The following is a 24,776-nucleotide window of genomic DNA, read 5'->3' on the forward strand; positions in this document are numbered from 1 at the left end:
GTTGCCTGTTCCTCAGGTGGCGTCTCGCCAACAGGCGCTTCCCGCGCAATCAGCTGGGCGCCAAATAATGTAGGAGAACTTTTATCACGAAACATCAAAACTAAAATAAAATATATCCTGCCTGAGATCTGATATTTTGCAACGACGACATATCACGGATTCATCATGAACCTTCAGTGGTTTTTAGATAATTAAAGTAGCGGATATTGTATTTTCTACATTCGTATTAGGAATGGTTGAAATTCATTTTTCGCTCAATATTAGACTTTTCATATTCAGATTTTAAATATATTTTCTTAGGGTGTTGAAGAGAACACTACAAATACATCAAATTGTGCGACATCGTAATTTGGTCGTCCTACCACGTAGATTTCAACCGGGTGGGTGTTTTAATAGCACAGGAATGGTAATTGTGTATTGCAAACAATGATCAAGTATAGTTAGAATAATTATTCAGGAGTCTTGAGTTAGCAAGACGCTTACTTAATTAAGTGCGATCATACGTATGTTGCTAGGTATAGTGTGGCTGAGCATATATTAGCATGAGTATATATAAAGACACTTACCATTTTTACATTATTCAATTGTTTTCTATAAAATTGTTTTACGTTTTCCATGTACTCAAACAACTATGAATGTATATATCTATGCATACATACACCATTTCATTGAAGGCTGGTTTCCTTTTTTTAAGATAATGAATACAGTAAATGGGGACCGAATTCATACGCAACTCTAGTACACTTCTTCAAAAACTGACATTCAATGTTGTATATTTATTGAATATATTATTTATTAATTAAATTAAGAATATACATTTATTTTATCTATGTTCTCTGGAAACTGGTAGGTATAACTTTAATGAGTTCAGTTTACCTTTAAAACCGTATGATGCAAAGGTAACTGTTGGTGGAAATCGGCATCTGATGTTTATTATACACATCGTATATAGCATGGCACACAGTTAATACGGAGCAAAATTAACCTTTCAACATTCATATAATGTTAACAAAAGGATTGCCAGGTGCAATCATAATTGTCTGCATCATATATTCATGATCACGTTTTTAAATAACAGTTCAACGATTTTTTTTGCATTCCCGAACTTTGATGTAAATGTTTCTACATCGTTACCGCGACAAAATGCGCCACTGTTCAGTATCAGGGGCTTATCACTTAAGATTCCAAATTATGAAATATAATCCATAAGGAACTCTTGCTTTCAATAAAAACGTTAACATAATCAAGTGTAAAGCATTGTTCGCGTAGCAATGTATGAATACAGGTAAGAAATCAAATTTGTGGTAATGTATCATGGCAGATCATGGTTAAATTAATTTAAGGGTAAACATTTTATTGAAAGAGTCGACAAATGCTTGACGACCTCCTATGTTTCTCTTGAAAGTAGTTCTTAACGCTAGCAGCACACAAACCGAATGATGCATTATACTTGTGTACCATTGAAATGTAGAACATATCTGTCCATGTGTATCTATTCGATTGCTTGTAAGAACGAAATTATTAAACTAGCAGGAAAATATACCCGTAGTAGGTCACAGTATCATTGCACTTTCTTTCGCCATGGTTACTTCAAGTTCTTTATCCTGACATTTCCGGTTCATGGTCACAGTCTGGAAAGCTTTCACAGTTAAGACGTCCATCTGACGTTGAATACTCCCACAAACTCAAATATAAAAACTGAAATTACCTAAAGATTATTGAATAAAGAATCGTCTGACAAAAATCGCACTTCGTTGTCGCCCTGTTATTAAATGTAATTTGATTTAGGCTTCTCAAATTTTCTAGCTTGCAGTAAACTAATTATATAACATTAGCATATTCAGACGCCTATGGACTATTTTGAATTAGGTGTTAAATAGACCTAAGTGAGCCAAACTGCCTTTAAAAGCACAGCATGACCATGTAATTCTTTTTCCAGTTTTTTGGAACGAAACGACAAAACTTCTTTCCAAGTAGCTATCACCCACATTTAGTGTGAAAAGTACTGTAATTGTAATTCACGCTGTCGGGTCTGTCAGATGTTCTCGAGTTGCTGAAGCTTTCTTTAAAATGGGAAAACTGCCAAATGCACTGTGATATCTCAATCAAGCATTCCAGAGTCAGGTTTGAGCTAAGGTAGCATCTGCAAACGCATGTAAATTGCCAATTAATACATTAGCATCTCCCAAAATTTAAAAAAAATCAAAAAATCTGAGATTCCTAGTAGCAACCTTAACAACATAATGTGCCTCTTGCCTAAACAGACGAACACTAATTACACTCTTGGGATTTTTGAACACAACACGGGTTGCCGAGTATTCTTTGTGAAATATATACCTTTCCAAAATAATTTTTCAGTATATTAGTAGCTGCAATTTTTCTTCTTAGCAAAGGTTTACTAATATAGTTTTTCCTGGATGTCATGTGTTTTATTAGCACGTTTAACTCTTACTCCATAACTTAGAGAACTTCTGCTAATTTGAGGTTCAGATATATGATATAAGTTAAAATAAGCACAATCGCTCTAACATTCCAAAGCAGTGTACCACATGAATTTATGTAAGCAGTGGAATAAATAAAGCACGTGTCGGCCATTTCTGGGAACCAGATGTAGTTTTGGGGTGAAATTAGTTTCCAACTAATTTGTTCACGCAGTCCTTTGCAAATGCGAGTGCTTCAACTGAAAGTTACATGTTATTACTTCCAGGTTTTATTTGAAGACAGCCAAGGAAAATGGTTTCTTTCTTTTTGGGTAACGGAATTGTTTTTTCAATCACAACATGGAACAAAATAATTGTTCTTACGCCCTCAGTATTTGGAATTCATCGATGTTTGAACTGGAAATGTGAAAGATAGTTCCGCTCTGCTTTAACTATGCCAACAAATATAGACACAGTATTGTATGAGTGAGATATTCCCCGCTCCGAGTCATAAATACATTTGTAAGCTCATAAAGTGCAACTTACGATTACACAGCCTTTGCCTTTATATATCGTGGGTATCATATGCTCTCACACCCAGGCTAAAGTTTTCCACTGTACATTACATCCATGCTTTCAAGTGAATATTCATAAATAAACAATGGTTGAACGTTGCCATATCGAAAATCTCCATTCAGTCAAAAAGGAATAAGAACAAATCGCATACCTAACGTTTTAACTGCACAGATAGTGTTAGTTAATGCAAAGTTGCATTTTTGCTTCTGTATTTGGAATTTAATACGTAACATTTGTATTATTAGTTGTTTACTTAAGACGATGTATGATCTGAGTGTTACCGTGTTATTTCCGTGTACACTGGCAACTTTTTCAAATCTCTGTCAAAAGATTAATGTTCATCAACAGATGAAAGCTCACTATTCGGGTAGACTTTGCGATAGTTTGATCGCTAACAGTTTCTTACGTTGCAGCTTATAGCACAAGTCGTATTTTCAATTTAAAACGTCTTATACAATAGATGCAGGAAGAATTAGGCAACATGAATTATCTTGCACAATACCGTCATAAGTGGTTTACAACATAATACATTTTAAAGAGATGTCTAATAAAATTGATGTCAAAATAGACATCAAATTGACTTTTTAGCAAAGCAAAACTTCAGTTAACTTGATTAAATTTGTGTGCAATTTTTGGTACACATAGCTCTATCATTCAGCTGCATTATGTGTAAAATTCATAAAAATTATACTTTTATCGCTGAATTATTTGTCATAACATCAATTTAATACAACTCCAAAAAATACAAATCTCCTTGTATTGGTTTATGATACAGCAGCTCCATATCAATTAATATTGCACCAATGATTTCACTTAATTTTTCAGAAGCTTTTCTACTGAAAAGAGAATATAGTTTGATTGCAGTATCCATTTCCAAAGTTTTGTACAAGTTATGAGATAATTATTTTGGGTAGCTGACAGTATTATGGTCTAGTTAGTATTTTATGGGAGACCTTTAGGTTCATTTGAAGAACATGTTGGACACAGGAGGCACATACACAGTAGATATTGGCCCAATTTTGAGGAAAATCCACTTTTTTTCAGGAAGTCTTCTGTCAAACTGCAGAGACACAAGATCAATGTTAGAAAATGAAGTCAAAAAGCTAGTATTCCTGACCACTGTCACTTGGTCAAAATTCTGGAACTCCCTTCCTTAGGGCACTAAAAGTGTCTCTACATCTCAAGGACTACAGAAGTTCAAGAGAGCACGTTGCCATCACCTCAAAGGCAATTCGGGATGAGTAATGAATGCTGGCCTCGCCAATGATGCTCACATTCAGTGAAAAAAATGTAAACTGAAAATATTCAATTAAGGAACTGTTTCCAATCAAACATATCCTGTGTTTCCATATACTTTGAGGACATTTGATTATGAGATGAAACAAGTTTTCAATCTTCAATAACTGATCAGGAGAACAAAATGTAAATACCATGTTAGTTTGAGCTTTTGAAAACATTGGCCACAACACTATGCAACCGTGTCATGGCAACCTTTGCAAGACATGTAAGATCTTTGACATGGACACTGCCATAACATGTGGGAACACAACCCACGACACACATGGCAGATACTCATGTGACTCGGCCAACAGTGTCAATCTCGTACGCTGCAGGCAAGGATACCCCGAGGCAGACGCTATGACAACAGATGAATGGACACCATGCAACAATTGCCAGACAAGAATGTACCCTCCCAGTGGGGGAACACTTCAGTGGTAAAGGACATTTGGCCTCTGATCTTCGAGTAAATGTTCTTCAAAGCGGACTTTGGGATACATATCAACAGATTCACTGAGCAGAGGCTGATAACCAAGTTAGATACCCATGAGGCAGCCTCAACTGGGATCCTGGGCTCTTATTGCACTACAGGTGACCCCACCACACGATATACTCTCACACACTCACTCACACACATGCATACATAGACCACACACTCACTCACACAAACACACTCTCTCTCGCACACATACACAGATCCTCTCTCATATACAATCTGTCTGTCTCTCACACATACATACAACCTCACACACATCCTCTCTCATACACACAGTCTCTCAAGTACACACACACACATCCTCTCTCTCCCACATGCTCACTCTCCCTGTCACATACACACACTCTTCCCCCCATAAACATACTCAAACACTCTGTCTCCCACATACACACATGCGCGTGTGCACATGCACACACATATGTAAATCGATGAGGTGAATTTGTATTTGCAGATACATTTTATTTTGTTCAGAAAAGCACACAATTTATAGACAATCAGTCAATGTGGCATTTTATAAATTCCTACTTTAGAAATAAAATCAGTCTGGCTTCAAATCAAAACATGAACTGATTCTAAACAAGGCCTCACACGTAACGTGCATTGTCTAACCTTAAATGTCACCTCTTCCTTACACTGATAAGACCTTTAGTTCTCTCAGGACCGTAACTTGAAAGGAATTCGGGGATTTACATATACATATTAATCAATTAAAAACTTCTGATTAAAGATTTAACAGGATCTTAGGTTTGTTTAGTACATGTCCAATGGTGAGAAGTTTTGATCTTTTATTTATAAATTCTGTGTCTGATACTACATCTCTCACTAACAGCTGAAGAAGGAGTAAGGCTCTTAAAGTTTGTGTTTTTGAATAAACCCGTTGGACTATACCTGTTGTCATGAGATTTCTGATCTTGTCCACCCCAGTCCAATACTGGCACAACCACATCATTCATAATAATGGAGGTAGATTTAACAGCAAATCCACAAGGATGGTTTTTCTGTCTTTTTGCCTGTAAAATTACATTTAATTTTAATTCCCAATGTGCATTACAGTAAGTTGTAATTGTACAGCATAAGCTAAATATCTCAAACAGAACTAGACAGTTATTGTATAAAGATTTGCAAACCTCAAGCAAGATATAAAGTTACTCCTTCTCCCAAGCAAAATACATGTACGGAATGAACTTCATGTAGAAGCAAATACTCCTATGTGTTTTAAATTCTTTAAAAACGGATTTGGATAACCGTACGGTTCAGAACCAGATTTAAAATTATCAGCATTAATTGGTAGACTTAATTGATTACATAATCTATATGCTACTCAACTGTTATTACCTAACTGAATTATAGGAATAAATTGAGTGCAACTTATATTAAGAAAGAAAACGCATATGCAGAGTTTAATGAAATTAGCACTGAAGGTCAGCAAAAAGCTTCAGCATTTATTTTATTGACTTATTGTTCATAAGATTATATGGTTATACAGTCAGCTTTCTCGTTATGTGTGAAATGGAAGTGGGTAGCTTAGAAATAGTTTTTTTGGATATCATTTGTTCTTGGGGTTCTTATAATATGAATCTTCTAAGTTATTTCAGTCAACAGCATATTAACAATTATATCAAAATACAACGGGACAGGTTTTCTAGTTGCTGATTATAGCATATTGAACTGATTAATGGCTGCAAGTAGTCAATTAGAAAAAGATATTTGCTATTTAGTGCTCTATTCAGTTTCTGTCTGATTTCATTTTAGCAATAGAAGCATCTACCAGTTTGCAATTGCCAGTGTTAAAATAATCCTCCGGTGGGGGGCTCTTGTCATGCAATGGTAGGAAACCCTGCCTCTAAACGGGGACAGCTGGATTTAGACCCCACCCACCCCCTCCCAAGGCATACAATAGCACTCCTGAACAAGGTTGATTATGAAAAAGTATCTCAGCCCCCAATGACATTGGGCTGAGTCTTAACATCGCTCCGGTGATGAGAAGGCAGGAAAACTAGGGTGAGAAGCAACACAAGGTGCGCCTGAAAAGGGTCCCAACCCGAAGCGTCAAGCTTTCCTGCTCCTCAGATGCTGCTCGGCCTGCTGTGTTTATCCAGCTTTGCACCATGTTATCTCAGATTTTCCAGTATCGGCAGTTCCTACTATCTCTGTAACAAGGTGTCTTTCCCACTGCAAAGCCATTGTCTGTCCCAACATACAAGAATTTAATTCAACCATCTAAATTTCCAATTAAGGGCCTCTTCCAGCTTCTGCTGACATTTTAGTGGGGCTGGGAGGCCACCGTTTTTTGAAGAGACTATCAACCTTCCAGTGGGTTGGAAAAGGTCTTGTTTTTGAGTACTCTTCGACCTAAAGCAGGCTACCTGGATGCAGTGGCCATCCCTGTGGCAACGCACCTTCTGTCCACTTTGCAATACTTTCACTGGTGTTTGCCTTCCTGGCCCCAGTGATCCAGATCCACTTCAAGGTCCAGCACAAGAAAACAACAAGCTGATTGGGATGGCAAATCCTGGAGGCAAGTTGTTATCCTTAACAAGCAGTTAATCATAGTAGCCTCTTAACTGGCTGTTGCTGCTTAAACGTACTCCTGGGTTGCACCTGCATTTGACCCTGGGAGCAGAACTTCAACAAATTACAGCCATTATTCAGGTATCATTGCAATTTTCTTGTGCTTATGCCCATATGGTGTTGAATCACTCCATCACTCAAATACAGAGGATATCTCAGGTAACCATGATGTGCAGCTTATGGAAATGCATTTAGTATACTTTTAACATACTTGGGGGTTTAACACATATGAACTGGAAAGAATTTTGTTTTAAATTATATTCTGTTATTGATACCAGGACATGTTCAGCATAAACGGTTAACATTCAGGCACACTGTCCCAGTCCTGGGCCATTATTTCTTTTGTCCTCCAAGAAATCTGTCATCTTGTTTTGTATCTATATACCATCCTTGACTCCTGAATCTTAATTAACATAGGACATCTAGGAATGTCAAAAATCTGGGAAAAGGTGGCGGAAGGCTCTGTTAGTTAACTTTCGTTCTAACACAATAGAAAGGACAACCTATGTTCTGGGAACCTCCAGGATGTGGAAACAGTTTGAATAGAAATGAGTAATAGTAGAGGCTAGAAGTCAGTTCTGCAACTGGTGTAAGTACCCTTAACATAACGGCATGGCAGGATGGAACATAAAGGAAGAAATAATGAGAAAGGTACAGCAAAAATCATGGGAGATTTAAATATTTACATAGACAAGAAAAGTCAGATGAACAAATGTAATCTGGATAAAGAGTTTATAGAATGTTTTTGGGATAGTTTTTCTGAACATTTTCAGAGCTGACCAGAAGACATGCTATATCAGACTTGGTACTGCACAATGAGACAGGATTAATTAATAATCTCACAGTAAAGGTGTCCTAGATAGCAGCTATCATAACATGATTAACTTTTACATTTAGTTTGAAAGATACAGAGCTAGGTTTGAGACCATGTACAAAAGTTATAAAGGGAAATTAAAAGCGCATGAATGCAAAGCTGGCTATAGTGAATTTGCAAATTAGATTTAAGATTTGGTCAAAAGAAATGCAGTTGCAGATATTTAAGAGATCATTTCAGAAAAAGCAAATCCAAGGGATGGACCCACAATTTCTGCTTAACTTAAAAGGAGAATCAAACTTGATGAACAAAAAACACATAATTGTACAAGACAAGTTGCAGCTCAGAAAATTTTTGTTTTCTTTTTTTCTTTCACAGATGAGCTAACCAGCCAATATTTACTATCCATTGCTAATTGCCCAGAGGGCAGTTTAGAATCAACCACATTGCTTTGGGTATGGAGTCACACCTAAGCCAGGCAAGGTAAGAAAGGCAGCTTCCTTCCCTAAAGGACCTTATTGAACCAGATGGTATTTTTTCTGAACAATCAGCAATGTGCTTGTGGTCACCATTAGATTCTTAATTCCAGATATTTTATTGAATTCACATTCCACCATCTGCCATGGCAGGATTCAAACCCAGGTCCTCAGAACATTATCTGGGTCTCAGGATTAACAGTCCAGCAATAACACCACTAGACCATTGCCTCCCCTACTTGACAGCCCATAAAATTACAGCAAAAAATGACCAAATCTAAGATCCGAAATGAAATGCCTAGTGAGATGGATGTGCAGAAATTTCTCTTAAGTAAATATTGTGAAGACCAATCTCTATTTAGTGCCACAAACTGTACTCTCTAGTCAATGGTTCCTTATGCAGACCATTCTCACCTATATTTGACCCCTTGATGAGCTTCTGAATCTCTAGCTGCTGCATGACCAAGATCACCTATTTTCACCTTCATAAGATTGTCTCTGTTCTATTGTCTGCTGAAACTCTCATCCATGCCTTTATTATCTCTGGACCTAACTATTCAAGGGCACTCTGGCTGCCTGTCCATCTTCTATCATTGTATCCTAACTTGCACAAAGTCCCATTTATCCATTACCACTAAGTTAACTGATTGATATAAGTTGCTGATATGGCAATGCCTTAATTTTAAAATTCTTATTCATATCTTTCAATTCCTCCATGACCTTGTTCCTTCCTATTTTTATAAGCTCATCCAACTCTATAACTCTTCAAGGTATTTGTGCTCTTCCCGTCCTGGCCTGTTATGCGTTAATGATTTCACTTCCTTCACTAATGGCAACTGTGTCTTCATCCACTCCGTTACAACATTTAAAAGACATTTGGATAAGTACATGAATGGGAAAGGTTTGGAGGGATATGGACCATCAGCAGGCAGGTGCGACTAGTTTAGTTTAAGATTATGTTCGGCATGGATTGGTTGGACCAAAGGGTCTGTTTCCCTGCTGTATGGCTATGACTCTATGTGCCTAAATTCTCAAATGGCCCTCCTTAACCCTCTCCATATCTCTTTCCTCTCTTAAAACATTATTTAAAACCTGTTTTACCAAGTAATTGGTTATTTGACCTTATATCTTACGGTTAGTGTCAAATTTTTGTTTTATAAATAACGCCTATGTTAAGTACTTTGAGACATGTTCCTACATTAAAGGTGCAATGTAAATGCTTTGCTATAACCTTTGTCTAATTCCGTCAGTCTTGTTGCTATAGAAGTGTGCGCGAGCAGATAACCTGTTAGATGCAAAGATCATTCACAACTTTACGCAGCTTCTCTCTGAAGAATAGGCCATTGAAATAATTTGGAAACACTCCTCACTTGAGGTCAGAGATTGGAGGCACAGTTTCAGCAGCAGATTAGTGAGCACGTATTGGGAAATCCTTACAGCATCTATGTGAAGCACGATAAAACCATGGCTTTATGCACATTCATTCTATAATGCCTATTATCTTAGCTTCTAAGCTAATCTCCTGAAGATAAAGCACTCCACTGAGTTAGGAAAGGCATGTTGATATGAAAGAGGAATAATTCTTGTAGGTATGTGCTAGCAGAGTGGTAATTTCACTCGACTCAACTAAATCTCTGAATCATAGATTTGAATTTCACAATGGCATATGGTGAAATTTGAATTCAATTAATGAATACGGAATTAAAAGCTAGTCAGTAGCAACCATGGAATCGTTGCTGGTTGTCATAAAAACTTGGTTCACTAATGTACTTTAGGGATGGGAGTCTGCCATCATTACCTAATCTGGTCCATATGTGACTCCAGATCCACAGAAATGTGGTTGATTCTTGACTGCTGTCTGTAACGGACAAGCAAAGAACACAGCCCTATTAAACCACTACGAATGAAGCCTAAAGGAAGAATTGAAACTGAATGGATTATCCTGCAATGACTGAGAAATTGGAAATTACAAGGACTTTACAGTCAATGTCCCAGATACTACCACCATTGTCCCTGTGTATCTCTTGCTCCACCATCAGGACAGACCCAACAGATATAGTGGTACAGTGGTATGCCAACATGAGGGAGGTGCCTTGGGAGTTCTCAACCTTGATTCTGGACTCCAGACTGATGCATCTTGTCTGATCAATTAGGTGTCTTCCACACCAATTAGAAAAAGCATCAAGGATGGCAATGTGATGTGGGTGGGAGATTTCAATGTCCATTACTAAGAGTGGCTGGACACAAAATTGCTTGAATCCTAAAGGACATAGCTGCTACCTTTGGTCTGTAGCAGAGGATGGAGGAATCAGCAAGAGGGGAAGAAAGAACTTACTTGACCTTATCTTTGCAATCTATCTGTCACAGTTGTGTCTGTTCCTGATTGTGTCTGTAGGAGTGACCATTGTACGATGCCTGTGGAGAAGAAGTCCTACCTTCACATTGAGGATACCTTCCATTATGCTGTGTGCACTAGAACTGTGCTAAAGAGGACAGGCTTTGAACAGATCTAGAAAGCTGATATGGAGCATCCATTCGGCACAATTGTATTCAACTACAATCTGTATTCCATAGCCTGGCATATCCTCCAGTCTATCCTTACAATAAAGCAAGAAGATTAACTATGGTTCAATGAAGAATTCAGGAAGGTATACCAGGAACAGCATCAGGCAATACCTCAACAGGTGGAGTCAATGTGGTGAAACTACAAGCAGGACTACCTGCAGGTCATATAGTGGGAACTGCATGCAAGACACTGAGTTGAGCAACCCTACAACCAATTGATTAGTTCTCAATCTAAGTCCTGCAGTCTATCATTTTCCAGTTTGAAAGACAGAGAGTGGTGCATGAACGGAACAAGCTGCCAGAGGAGGTGGAGGGGCGGGGGGGGGGGGGGTAAAATTGCAACATTTAAAAGGCATCTAGATAGGCGCTTAAATAGAAAGGGTTTGGGGAGATGTGGGCCAAATGCTGGCAAATGAGACTAGATCAATTTAAGATAACTGGTTGGCATGGATGACTTGGGCCAAAGGGTTTGTTTTGGTGCTGTATAAACCTATGACTCTATCTACTACAAGTTGCTGCTCTTTGTCTTTTCTGGCAACTTGTTATCCAACCTTAAAATGACCCTCCTAAAGGTGGAACTTCAACTCAAGGATGACAAAATAAAGGGGAAGAGGAAGTCATATCCATGCGTAAATTCCTGGATTACGCTACTATAACACTTGTCATCACCTTCATCACTTGCTTTCCCACGTGTCACTTCAAATACCTTCACTGGGAAAGAATTAGACAGCAATAGGGAATACACAACACTGAGTGATTCATCTTGCACAGAGGAGGGTTGATGCCACACCATTATCATAGAGGAAGATGGGCAAAAGCCTTTCCATTGTTGTCAAGTTGCAGTATTCAGAATTCATGGTACTTACTTCCAAAGAAGCAATTTCAAGAAACATTACACCTTCTTGCTGGTTCTGAGGTCAATCTGCAAGGATTTGCGACTAGTGATAACTGAGACTTTAATTGAGTCATTTGTGACACCAATTTTTTTTCCTTTGGTGTAGTAACCAATTGAGTAAAGAGTATTATTCTTGGTAGTGAAAGGATAGAACTGGAGTCTTATCTTTGCACACTTTATAAGATATATTTCCAGATGCGCATGTTACAAATATGTACATCTATAGTTTCAGTCTGTTCCCATTTACTCTTTTGAAAATCAATTTAAATTTAATCTAATTAGATAGTAACAACTTTTTAAAGGTTGCACTGTGTCAAAAATCAAATTCTCAAACTTGTGCTTTGTTTACTTTGGAGCTTGTTGCCACCAGAAGTGAAATTCTACATACCTCATGGTTTACATTCATTGAGTCATGCAGGAAACTACATTTATTTTGTGGTGATTTATTAAATCAGGAGATTATTATAGCTATTATCATGTAGGATGAGAAAAACATCTGATGCTTTGCATTATCATGAAGGCTGTTCCTTAATTAGAGATTGACATCTATGTGTTAATGAAATGTGAGGCTGGATGAACACAGCAGGCCCAGCAGCATCTCAGGAGCACAAAAGCTGATGTTTCGGGCCTGAAGGGTCTAGGCCCGAAACGTCAGCTTTTGTGCTCCTGAGATGCTGCTTGGCCTGCTGTGTTCATCCAGCCTCACCTTTCATTATCTTGGATTCTCCAGCATCTGCAGTTCCCATTATCACTGACATCTATGGGTTGCTTCCTTTTCTTGTGGATCTTCATGTGACTGGGCAGTCTGATTCTTGACTGCAGAGCTTTCAGCACATGCAGCAGGATACCCTATGATTTGGAGAGATGGTAGTTTGTTGTTAATGTCACTGGGCTACTAACTTAGAACCCTTGCCAATGTCCTTCAGATAAAATAAAGAACTGCGGATGCTGAAGATCTGCAACAAAAACAGAAATTGCTGAAAATCTGTTTTTCTTTCAGATGTTCTTGGGATCGGAGTTCAAATCCATGGTAGATGGTGCAAGTTGAATATAGTTAAAATAAAAATCTACAATTAAAAAAATAAGCTAAGTTAATGGTGAGCGTATAACCACCAGCAATTGTCATGAAAATTGAACTTACTAGGTGGTGAGGTCTAGATTGTCAGATTTGCTTTTTTTCCTTCCTTTTCCATCTTTGCTGCTACTCTGCATCCCCATTAAAGCATTACCTTCATTTATCACTTGACTAATAAGGAGGTTTTGCTGAAAGAATTTGAACAGTTAGGAGCTAAGGTGTATAGCAGAACTTCCAAGGTAATAATTTCTGGATTACTACTTGACTCATGGGCAAACAGGTGTAAGGTAAAAAAGTTAGAGAAATAAATGCTTAGCTGAAAGATTAGTGTGGGTGGAATGGGATTCAGTTTTGGCATCAGTACAGGGGTAGAAGTGGGATCAGTGTCCTGGAGAATTGAATAACTAGGGTTGTAGAAAGGGCATGAAACCAATTAGAGCGGAGGTGAGTTTGGATACGGGAAATATAGGCCTACAAAGCAAAAGGATATGGCAGTATTACAAAACAGCCAGTTCGATAACAATACCAAGAGTGAAACAAGAAGGGGCAGAGTGAAGGAACATACAAAAACAGGAAAAAATGGGGACAAAAGGGGAAACATTGGTTAAAAAGTCAAAATTAGTGGCTTTTCACTTGAATTCATATAACTTTCAAAATAAAATGAATGGACCTTTGGCACAAATTGAGATTAATGGGTATGATTATATAGTCATTGTAGGTAAATTATTACAAAATGATCAAAACTGAGAACCAGACATTCAGGAGTATGTGACTTTTGAAAAGGTCTGGCTGGAAGGAAATGGTGTTTGGGATTCTTTTTTAGTGAGGATGGAATAATTTGGCTAATAAGAAGTGATCTTGGATCGGAGATATAGAATCCATATGTAGAGGTAAAACAATACAGATGTATAGAAAATAGCAGCAGGAGGAGAGTATTTATTCCTGCTTCCACTCAATGCTGTTTTTTGCCATTAGCCCTAAGAATTGTATCTAACTTCTTCTTGAAAACATTCAATGTCTTGGCCTCACCTGCTTTCTGTGGCAGAGAATTCCACAGACTCACCATCTGAACAAATTTCTCCTCATCTCAATTCTAACTGACATGCCCAGTGTGTTTAGGTTGCGACTCCTAGTTCTGGATTCCCTGGTCATTGGGAACATCCTCCCTGCAAAGGAAAGAAAACACTGTTAGGTCTGGTCTATAGGCCTGTGAATGATAGTTATGTGGCTGGACAGGGAGTAAACCATGTGATGATGACGGTACATCAAAAAAGACTTTAATGGCAAAGTCAGACTAGCAGAACTAGCCATGAGGCAGAATTCATTGGCTGTATTCAAGCCATTTTCCGAGAAAATGTTGTGTATCCAATCAGAGATCAGGCTACTTTGGAGCTGTTGATGTGCAATGAGGCAAGTGTAATAGCTGATTTCAGAAAAAAGATTCCCTCGGATCCTGTAAAGGCCACAATATGGTAGAACATCACATTCAGTTTGACAGGGAGAAACTTGGGTTGGAAACAATTATGCTAAACTGAAATAAAGGTATTTTTACAGAGGAATGAGGGCAGAGATAGCTGAAGTGGACTGGGAAAAGAGTTTTGCAGCAAAGATGGGGTGGGGGGGAACAATGGCAGACATTTAAGAAAATATCATGGATCACAACAAAGACACAGTCAGTAAGAAATAAGAAAGTTAGGAAGGGGATAAGCTAACCATGATGAACCAGATAAGTTAAGGACAGCATCAAATTAAAAGAAAAATAATACAACATGGTAAAGATTAGTAATAATCCAGATGATTGGAAAAGTTTTAAATAGGTTTAAAGGGGGTAGCATGGTGGCTCAGTGGTTGGCACTGCTGCCTCACAGCACACTCGGGTTCGATTCTACCTTCAGGCGACTGTCTGCATGGAGTTTGCACATTCTCCCTGTGTCTGCATGGGTTTCCTCTGGGTGCTCTGGTTTCCTTCCACAGTCCAAAGATGTGCAGGCTAGATGGACTGGCATTGCTAAACTTCCTGTAGTGTTCAGGGATGCGTAGATTAGGTGGGTTGTAGAGGAATGGGTCTGGTGGGATGCTCTGAGTGTTGGCGCAGACCTGTTGGGCTGAAGGCCATTCTTCCACACTGTAGGGATTCTATGAAACTTTGAGAATAAACTTGAAAGCAATATCAAGATGGGCAAGAATAGTGCCAGGAATAGTGCCAGATGACTGGAGGATAGCAAATGTGGTTCCCCTGTTCAAGAAGGGGAGTAGAGACAACCCTGGTATTTATAGACCAGTGAGCCTTACCTCAGTTGTTGGTAAAGTGTTGGAAAAGGTTATAAGGGATAGGATTTATAATCGTCTAGAAAAGAATAAATTGATTAGGGATAGTCAGCACGGTTTTGTGAAGGGAAGGTTGTGCCTCACAAACCTTACTGAGTTCTTTGAGAAGGTGACCAAACAGGTAGATGAGAGTAACCAGTTGATGTGGTGTATATGGATTTCAGCAAGGTGTTTGATAAGGTTCCCCACAACAGGCTATTGAACAAAATGCGGAGGAATGGAATTGTGGGAGATATAGCAGTTTGATCGGAAATTGGCTTGCTGAAAGAAGACAGAGGGTAGTAGTTGATGGGAAATGTTCATCCTGGAGACCAGTTACTAGTGGTGTACCGCAAGGGTCGGTGTTGGGTCCACTGCTGTTTGTCATTTTTATAAATGACCTGGATGAGGGTGTAGAAGGATGGGTTAGTAAATTTGCAGACGACACTAAGGTCGGTGGAGTTGTGGATAGTGACGAAGGATGCTGTAGGTTGCAGAGAGACATAGAAAAGCTGCAAAGCTGGGCTGAGAGGTGGCAAATGGAGTTTAATGCAGACAAGTGTGAGGTGATGCACTTTGGTAGGAGTAACCGGAAGGCAAAGTACAGGGCTATGGTAAGATTCTTAGCAGTGTAGATGAGCAGAGAGATCTCAGTGTCCATGTACACAGATCCTTGAAAGTTGCCACCCTGTTTGACAGGGCTGTTAAGAAGGCATACAGTGTTTTAGCTTTTATTAATAGAGGCATTGAGTTCCGGAACCAAGAGGTTATGGTGAAGCTGTACAAAACTCTGGTGCGGCCGCACTTGGAGTATTGCGTACAGTTCTGGTCACCGCATTATAAGGAGGATGTGGAAGCTTTGGAAAGGGTGCAGAGGAGATTTACTAGGATGTTGCCTGGTATGGAGGAAAGGTCTTACGAGGAAAGGCTGAGGGACTTGAGGCTGTTTTCATTAGAGAGAAGAAGGTTGAGAGGTGACTTAATTGAAACATATAAAATAATCAGAGGGTTAGATAGGGTGGATAGGGAGAGCCTTTTTTCTAGGATGGTGACGACGAGCATGAGGGGGCATAGCTTTAAATTGAGAGGTGAAAGATATAGGACAGATGTCAGAGGTAGTTTCTTTACTCAGAGAGTAGTAAGGGAATGGAACGCTTTGCCTGCAACGGTAGTAGATTTGCCAACTTTAGGTACATTTAAGTCGTCATTGGATAAGCATATGGATGTACATGGAATAGTGTAGGTTAGATGGGCTTGAGATCGGTATGACAAGGTCAGCACATCATCGAGGACCGAAGGGCCTATACTGTGCTGTAATGTTCTATGTTCTAAGAAGGGTTTTTTTTTAAATACATACAAGAGAAACTAAAATGAACTTTCCACTAGGTGGAAGTGGTCGTGGGTTTGGAAGGTGCTGTCTGAGGATCTTTGGTGAATTTCTGCAGGCTGTCTTGTAGAGCGTTGGTGGTGGAGAGAGCGGATGTTTGTGGATGTTGTGCCAATCAAGCGGGCTACTTTTTCCTGGATGGTGTCAAGTTTCTTGAGTGTTGTTGGAGCTGCACTCATCCAGGCAAGTGGGGAGTATTCCATCACACTCCTGACTCGTGCCTTGTAGACGGTGGACAAATCTTGAGGAGTCAGGAGGTGAGTTACTCGCAGCAGTATTCCTAGCTTCTGGCCTGCTCTTGTAGCCAGTGTTTATGTGGTGAGTCCAGTTGAGTTTCTGGTTAATGGTAACCCCTAGGATGTTGATAGTGGGGGATTCAGTGAGGGTAACACTGTTGAATATCAAGGGACGGTAGTTAGATTGTCTTTTCTTGGTGACTGTCATAACCTGGCATTTGTGTGGCATGAATTGCTACTTGCTACTTGTCAGCCCAAGCCTGGATACAGTCCAGAATTTGTTGCAAGTGAAACATGGACTACTTCAGTATCCGACGAGTCATAAATGGTGCTAAACATTGTGCAATGATCGCAAACATCCCCACTTCTGACCTTGTGATGGAGGGAAGGTCATTGATGAAGCAGCTGAAGATGGTTGGGCCTAGGACACTACTCAGAGGAACTCCTGCAGAAATGTCCTGGAGCTGAGCTGATTGACCTCCCAAAACCACGGCCATCTTCCTATGCTGTCAGGTATGACTTCAAATACTGGAGAGTTTGCCCCCTGATACCCATTGATTCCAGTTTTGCTCGGGCTCCTTCATGCCACACTCGGTTGAATGCAGCCTTGACATCAAGGACTGTCAGTCTCGCCTCACCTCTGGAATTCAGCTCCTTTGTCCATGTCTGAACCAAGGCTGTAATGAGGTCAGGAGCTTAGTGGCCCTGGTGGAACCCAAACTGGGCACCATTGAGCAGATTATTCTGAGCAGGTGCTGCTTGTTAACACTGTTGATGACACCTTCCATCACTTTACTGTTGTTCAAGAGTAGATTGATGGGGTGGTAATTGGCCAGGTTGGATTTGTCCTGCTTTTTGTGTACAGGACACACTTGGGCAATTTTCGGGTAGACACCAGTGTTGTAACTGTACTAGCTTGGCGAGGGGAGCGGCAAGTTCTGGACCAAAAGCCTTCAGTACTATTGCCAAATGTTGTTAGGGCCTGTAGCCTTTGCAGTATCCAATGTCTCCAACCATTTCTTGATATCACGTAGAGCGAATTGATTTGGCTGCAGACTGGTATCTGTAATGTTGGGCACCACTGGAGGAAGCCAATATGGATCATCCACTCAGCACTTGTGGCTGAAAATTGCTGCAAATGCTTCAGCCTTATCTTTGCACTGAAGTGCTTAGCTCTTCCATCATTGAGGATGGGGATATTTGTGGAGCTTCCTCCTCCAGTGAGTTGTTTAATCGTCCACCACCATTCTTGACTGGATATGGCAGGACTGTAGAGCTTAGATCTGATCCGTTGGTTGTGGGATTGCTTCGCTCTATCACTTGCTGCTTTTGCTGTTTGGCATGTAAGTAGTCCTGTTTGGTGGCTTTACCAGGTTGATACCTCATCTTCAGGTATGCCTGGTGCTGCTCCTGGCATGCCCTCCTGCACTCTTTATTGAATCAGAATGGATCCCCTGGCTTGATTGTAATGGTTCAGCGGGGGATATGCCGGGCCATGAGGTGACAGATTGTGCTGGAGTGCGGGTAGGTGATGGCCTCTTGATATTATTCCTAGTCTCTTAATCCAGAAACCCAGCTAACATTCTGGGGACTGGGGTTCGAATCACACCATGGCAGATTATGGAATTGGAATTCGAAACAAAAGTCTGGAATTAAGAATCTACTGATCACCATGAAATAATTGCCTATTGACTAAAAAAACCCAGCTGGTTTACTAATGTCCTTCAGGAGAGGAAATCTATCATGCTCACCCGGTCTGGCCTAAACGTGACTCCAGACTCACAGCAATGTGCTTGACTCTCAATTGCCCTCTGAAATAGCCATTCAGATATACCAATCACGACAAAGACTCAAAGAAATGAAACTGGACAGATCACCTGGCATCAACCTAGGCACCAGAAAAGAGCATTACTCTTTTTAAGTGCTCCACCAATGATGGCCAATCCTCCACATGCTGACCATTATAACTCTGGAAGTCCTTCCCGAAATCCGTCTGTCCCTCCAACCATCTTTAAGGTACTCCTTGAAATCTACCTCCTTGAACTTCACATCAAATAGTTCCTTATTTGATTCAATATGACATTTTGTTTTATAAAGCTCCTGTTGAGAACCTTGGGACATTTTATTTTGTTAAAAGGTGCTACGTAAATATAATTTGTTATTGTTCAAAATTATTTTAATCTTTGTTATGCCTTCCTTTGGCATATTTTCACTTGCTTTCCCATTCCAGCTAACTATCCTTGTTTTATTTTCTAAGTGCTTTACTACTTTATTACTTTTCTCCTCCCTGCTGCTTCAACTTCCCACTCATTCATTCCATAGTTAATTGCAGTGAGGTGATCTTAACACATTGGTTCATACACGGCTGATGTTGCTGTCTCTATGGGGCTTTGTTCATCATCAGTCTGATCATGTTGACTTTCAGATTCTTAGTTTTGCTGTAATATAATATTTACCTGGTATGACTGTCATTAGATATTAGACTTAGCTCTAAGTTCTGCATTAGAGAAGCACAGTTTGTATTTGGAATATACACATCAGACTATTGAAGTAGAATGGGGCAAGGAAACAGGGATACGTGGAATGATAGGTTATCAGGCAGCCAGCCAACAGAAAATAGAGAAGCCAATTAATGGGAATATTGTGGTTGGGTATTTAAGATCAGCTTTCACGCCTGAGTTGAAGTTTGCTCTTGGATTAGGAAGACAAGGGGTGGAAATGGTTTGAGAATGATGAAATTGGATGTGGAGTTGACTTGGCAATTAGTGGCACAAGGTGGAAAACCACTATGGAAATGAATGGCACTGAATTAGCAATGGCTAGAACAATGTTTGTCATAACCAATCATTGCAAGGAGTGCTTGACAAAAGAAAATGCTTCCCAGAATCAATAATCAAACAACTTCAGGTACTAAACCATCTTGCAATATCTAAATATGACAAGGTGAATACACACGTTTTAAAATGTATGCTGATAAACTGACTGTGCCATGCAGTCAATTAGTGAATATAAAACTTCTGTGTATAAGTGTGGAACAGTTAGTGGGGCATTTCAAAAGCTTACTTTCCAGAGTGTGAGTAGCCAACACCTGCATATGAATGCCGACCGTAAGAATTTGAAAAGAAAATGCTGCCATAATGGTTAGAGTGTAAAACACCAAAAGAAGGGCTTGACTTGAAATCACAACAACAGAATGTAAGATTTATTCACCAGAAGCTAAATGCAATAATTTTACTAATGTTAGTCCATTTTGCTGTGCAGGATTCAGAGAAGTGGGATAGCAGGATAATTGGAACATGATACACATAATGCATTTCCATCCCCATTTTAAAGTCATTTATTCTGTTACCCCTTTGTGAGACGCTTTGATTTTGTATTATTAAGACAGTTAAATTGCATGTTGGGAAACCAAGTAGGGTGATTGAATGGAACTGTAAACCTTAAGGTAGCCAGGTATTACAAAACTGAGAGTGCTGCAGGTGGAGACATATAATTACTGCATTGTAAATTTTAAAAGATAGTTTCCACTACAAACAAGAACTTAGGAATTCAATGTGTTTTTTTAAAAAGATATATAGCTTATCATTGATTGTAATATTTACCTTGAGGTTTAGAAAATGCTGCATTTTCAGTACACAAGTGCTGCTAATGGCAGCCCTGACTTTAGCTGCAGTGATGAGAGTACATGAGGATTACCAACCCTACTGCATCAGGATTTTGCTCAACCTTAACATGAACACCGCACGTACTTGACAATGTGGAAAATGGCCCAGAAATGTACAGTGCATAAAATGCAGGTCAAATGCAACCTGGCGAATTGTCACTCTATCCATCATCGGCAGTCATGAAAGTTGTCTTTGACAGTGCTATCCAATGGCAGTTTCCAAGAAATAAACTGCTCATTGACGCAGAGTTTGGGTTCTACCAGAGTCACTTGACTCCTAGCCTTTTGTATTAGTTTAAACTTGAAAAAAGCATGCTGAACTCCAGAAGAGGTAAAAGTAACTACCACTTTTAAACAAAGTTAATTCAAGGAATGTGGGCACCACTGGCTGTGCCAGCATTTATTGCCCATCCTAATTGCTCAGATGGCATTTAAGAATCAACCACATTGCTGTGTGATCCGGAGACACGTGTAGGCCAGACCAGGTAAAGACAACAGTTTCCTTCCCTAAATGATGTTTGTGAACCAGATGGGTCTTTTCCTACATTTGGCAATCATTTCATGGTCATGAAACTCCTAATTATAGATTTTTAAAACTGAATTCAAATTCTGTATGGGTTCAAATTCCATCACTATGGTGGGACTTGAACCCAGATTCTCAGAACATTATCTGGGTTTCTAGATTAATAATCGAGTGATAATACCACTAGATCATCTCCTTTGATGTCAAGGCTCCATTTGATTGGGTACAGCATCAAAAAGCCTGCAGAAAACTGGGGTCTTTGGGAATTTGGAGAAAACGCTCCACTGGCTACAGTCATTCTTGTCACAAATAGAAGGTGGTTATGGTTGCTGCAAGTCAATCATCTCAGCCCTATGACATTATTGCAGGTATTGCTCAGGCTTGTGTCCTTGGCTCAACTATCTTTAACTGCTTCATCAATGAACTTCCTCCCTAATATGGTCAGAAGTGGAGATGTTTACTGATGGTTGCACAACATTTAGCAGCTTTCATGACTGTTCAGATACTGAAGCAGTTCATAAGCAGCTAGGACTGGACAACATCCAGGCTTGATCAGCAACAAACGACATTTGTACCAAACAACTGCCAGGCAATCCACTAAGGGAGAAACTAACCATTGTGCATTTACATTCAAAGGTACTATTGTTGCTGAATCCCCCATTAGTAACATCCCAGAGGTTACCATTGATCAAAAATTGAATGGACCAGCCTAATAACTGCTATGGTTATAAAAACAGGTCTTAGACTAGGAATTTTGTGATGAGTAGCTCACTTCTTGTCTCTCTAATTTCTGCCCATCATATACAATGCATAACCAGGGTTGTGAGGATTTGCAGCTGCAATACTCGCAAAGCTTAATACCATCGAGGACAAACAGCCTGCATGATTGGACCCCCATTAATCACATTCATTAAGCATCTATAATACGCACTTCAGTAAGTCATCTCTGACAGCACCTTCAAAATCGTCTGGAAGGACAAGAACTACTGCAAGTTCCACGCCACGCCACTGTACTTGTAGCATTCCAATCCAGGGTTAATGCCCTGGAACTCTCCCCCTAGCTATATACAGTTCAAGAAGGCAGCTCACCACCGACTTCTCAAGAGTAACTACCAATAGACGCTGGTCCTGACAGTGACACCCATCTCCAGTCCTGCGTCCCTGATGTTTTCTTCCTCAGAATTAGTCACTTGCTCAGTGTGGATGTTTCGGGTTGCACTGCTGACCCAACTGAAGAACAAATTCATGTCTTCACAGAAGTTACTCTTTCGGACTGTTACCTTGACAACTCGGAGTGGGGCACAGACGGTACATGTTAATGTCCGATGTCCCCGCAGATGCTGCCAGTCTCCGGCACTTGCTGTTTGACATTTGCAGCGTTTTCGCTTTAGTCTGATATTTTGTTTTGTTGTTGTTGTTGTTGCCCCTCCCCCGGATTTGATCGTTTGACCCGGAAGTGGCCGAGCCGCTCGAGGACCGGCTGATTCATTGGCGACAAGCGAGAGTGGTGAGTGTGCTTCGACAGAAAAATAAATCTTTATATTAAAAAAAATTAAAAGGTGGTGATGGTTTGGACAGTGAGGGGAGGAAAGGGAGCAGCCACAGCCCCGAGAATCGGCTTCTCGGGCCGTCTCCAGGCACTCTGTGTCGCTTCTCCCCCCCCCCCCCACTTCGGGGGAAGAGGAGCCGAGGCCTCTCTGCCCCCAGCCCATGTGAATCGTCCCAACGTGGATGATGCAGCACAAGCGGCCTCTTCGGCTTGAGTTTCCTTTTTTAATTTTTAAATTCTGGTGCCTGTCACTTGTCTCAGCGAACTGGGACACCAAGCCGCCCGGGGATGGGGAGGAGCAGAACTATCGACAGTGGCGGCTACAGGAGGAGGGTTTCCAGTGCATTTAGTGGGTAGGGAGTAGCGTCTGGAGGGAGTGGATAAAGTATCTCGGAGGGTGGCGTTTTTTAAACTGCCAGGTGGCTGGCTCATACTTTGAAGTGATTGGGGTAGGAAGAAGTCCTGTATTTTCCACTCCAACAAAGGACGTGGGCATGTGACACAATGCGGGAAGAAGTAGTACAAGAGACCTAGGAAAGAAGCGTGATTAGTATTGATATCAAATTACAGATCGTCACCATATTACAATATGCAGAAGAGAGACATGGTGTGTCTCTCTTTCTAGAATCTATTGTGGATGATTAATAATGAAGTTGAAAATATTATCTTGAGAAATGTCAACATCCCGGAAGAGACTTCCTCTTTTAGTGCGCCTCTCAAGACAGGATCACATGGCTGTGATCTCGTCACAGCATTGGTCCAATGCTGGAGAAAATAACTAAATTCCAGATTGCTCATTAAGATTGATATCAAGGTACCAATGGACCCAAGTGTGGTTGCAAAGATCCCCAGTCATTGAAAAGGATGTGGTAGGGGGGAATTCCCACTAACTGGAGTCATGCCTACAGGTTTATTTGAAAACCAAAAGCTTTGGAGTGCTGCTTCTTCAAGTGTAACCTCGTGTCATGTTGACTTCTCACTTTGCTCACTCCTGTCCAACACTGGGACCTCCTCATCCTAGCACACAGATCGTAGCAGTTGTTGAAATTGAATCATCTTTTCTCCAGAGCTTCAAAAAGGATCCTTAGGACAGTGTCTTGGGCCTAACCTTAACAAAATCATATTTGGAAATGTCCACTGATGTCAGAATTTTCAGTTCAATTTGCAAGTCCTTAGAAAATGAAGTAGCCTGGGTCTGTATGCAGCAAGACCTGCATTTCATCTACCTGTTGCTGTTTGGGTAGTATCATCTGAAAACAAAAATCAAGTTCCACATTGCTAGCAACACTTAACGTAGTGATAATTAGCAACCTACCTTGCCACTAACTCTCAATCATAGTCCTACAGCATGGAAACAGATCCTTTAGTCCAATCAGTTCATGCTGACCATGTTCCCATCTAAACTAGTCCCTCCTGCCTGAGCTTGGCTGATATCCGTTCAAATCTTTCCTATTCATGAATTTACTCAAATGTCTTTTAAACCTTGTAGCTGTACCTGCATTGACCACCTTCTTTGGCAGCTCACTTCACATATGATCCACTCTTTGTAAAAATGCTGCCTGTCAGTTCCTTTTTAAATTTTTCTCATATCATCGTAAAAAATATGTCCCCTGCTTTTGAATCCCCCAGGAAAGACCCTTGTCATTCACCTTATCTATATCCCTCTTGATTTTATAAACCTCAATAAGGTCACCCTTCAACCTCCTGTGCTCCAGTGAAACAAGTCCCAGCCTTTCAAGTATATTTTTACATTTCAAACCCCCCGTTCCTGACAACATCTTGATCAATCTTTACTGAACCCTCGTATAACAAGGTGACCATGACTAATCCCTCCACAGCCTCTGATTTGTCTTGCATCATGTCTGACAAAGAATGGATCAAAAAAAGTGTTTCGTAGTTAAATATTGAAAGGACAGAAGCCACCGTCTTCGATTCCTGCCACAA

The 24,776-nt window shown here is 40.1% G+C and overlaps 1 protein-coding gene and 1 long non-coding RNA gene across 3 annotated transcripts in view; one reads left to right on the top strand and one right to left on the bottom strand.

The window, feature by feature from the left end:
* Positions 1 to 837: 837 nt before the first annotated feature.
* LOC125453975 (uncharacterized) lies at positions 838 to 22,731 on the bottom strand. 2 transcript variants are annotated; one of them, XR_009445953.1, is made up of 4 exons: positions 22,373 to 22,731; positions 14,196 to 14,332; positions 5,659 to 5,780; positions 838 to 4,056 (listed from the first exon to the last, which is right to left on the bottom strand). It is a non-coding gene; the product is annotated as an uncharacterized LOC125453975 (long non-coding RNA). The 2 variants fall into 2 exon arrangements; XR_007247914.2 differs by having other exon boundaries at positions 22,564 to 22,728.
* Positions 22,708 to 24,776, top strand: part of psmd14 (proteasome 26S subunit, non-ATPase 14) — a 107,589-nt gene continuing 105,520 nt past the window's right edge. The window contains exon 1 of the mRNA XM_048534175.2: positions 22,708 to 22,790. The gene's annotated coding sequence lies outside the window, so the exon portion shown is untranslated. The remainder of the gene's footprint in view (positions 22,791 to 24,776) is intronic.

Source organism: Stegostoma tigrinum, chromosome 7 (genome assembly GCF_030684315.1).
Source record: "Stegostoma tigrinum isolate sSteTig4 chromosome 7, sSteTig4.hap1, whole genome shotgun sequence".
Classification (NCBI taxonomy): domain Eukaryota; kingdom Metazoa; phylum Chordata; class Chondrichthyes; order Orectolobiformes; family Stegostomatidae; genus Stegostoma; species Stegostoma tigrinum.